This window comes from Acomys minous (genome assembly GCF_964271855.1).
Source record: "Acomys minous genome assembly, chromosome: 12".
NCBI lineage: Eukaryota > Metazoa > Chordata > Mammalia > Rodentia > Muridae > Acomys > Acomys minous.
Window position 1 is genome coordinate 105,558,484 of NC_140493.1, and position 1,255 is coordinate 105,559,738.

A 1,255-nucleotide genomic window follows, 5' to 3' on the forward strand; every position below is an offset into this window, starting at 1 on the left:
TATCTGGTACTGGGCCCCTCTCAGTCAGATCATCTCTTCCTTCAGCGTGCCAGTGGCCAGGTGACTGCATGTGGCTTTCTGACGGGGTGTACCACAGAGGCCCCCACAGCTGTCTCAGCCCTCCCACCCATGCAGGTGCAGGCACCCCAGGGCCCCACACTCCCACACTGTTCACACAATACCCATCCTCAGCTGGGGAGGGATTGGCAAAGACCCACACCTGCTTTATCTCTGTATCTCACCAGACATAGCCATCGCCAAACCGGGGCTCCCATTGTCTATGTGGGGACATAGCCACAGGTGAGCAAGGGACACGCTGGCACTAACCTACTATGGCAATGCCGGATTCGGCCCCAGCGTGGGGGAGGGGTGGGGCTGTCAGAGGCCATGAGGCAGAGGAAAGCTTACTGCCTTAGGTCCCAGCCGCTCTCCTTCCCGACAAGGCCCTCTGAGCCTCTTTTCTAGACAAACCCCAAGTCCTGGAAGAGACTAAAAAGGGAATGAAGGGCAGAAGAAACAGTTGATAGAAGGGCCCTTTGTTTACCCTGCAGGCAATCACAATGGTAAACTTGGATGGAGGGTGACCTCCCAGCTAGGAATTCACTGGGCCACCCCGGAGCCTCCCCTCCTCCTGAGAAAGTGCTTTGTAAATAAAATCTCCATGCAAATGTTGTTTTATTATTATTATGGCCAAGTCTGTTCCTCTCCCCTCCCCCCACCCCCCCACCCCCCCCCCCCAGCCCCGCAGGGCTTAGAACATCTGAATTGGCTTTCTTAGGAGCATTTTTAAAGCTCTAATTAAACCAGGCTGTTCCCTCCCGCTCCTGGGTCCTGAATTGGCCTAGCCTCTCCTGCAGCCACTGGTTCCAGGGCACACTGGCATTTGAGGCCCAAGGAACCAGAACTAGAGAAATCTCCTCCCAGCGACCCAGCAGGGAGAGGTAAGCAATGCAATGCCCTGCAGGCCCTGGCTGAGCAGACAGGATGCAACCTGTCAGCCTTGTTTCCTGTGGCTGTCCACGCCTGGATCTGCTGTTCTTTTGAACTCTACATCTGAAAAAGAAAACAGCTGGAGAGAGAGAGAGACCCACACAGGATGGCAGCAGAGCTGGATCTGGCCAGGAGCAAAGCTGCCCGGGCACCACTCTATCCTTGTCTGCACTTGGGGACTAGAGGCAGAATGGCTGTGATCCTTTCTGGGACTAGGGACAAGGGGTCTCTCGGGGAATCTCCTGAGCTTTAGGTATTGATTAGG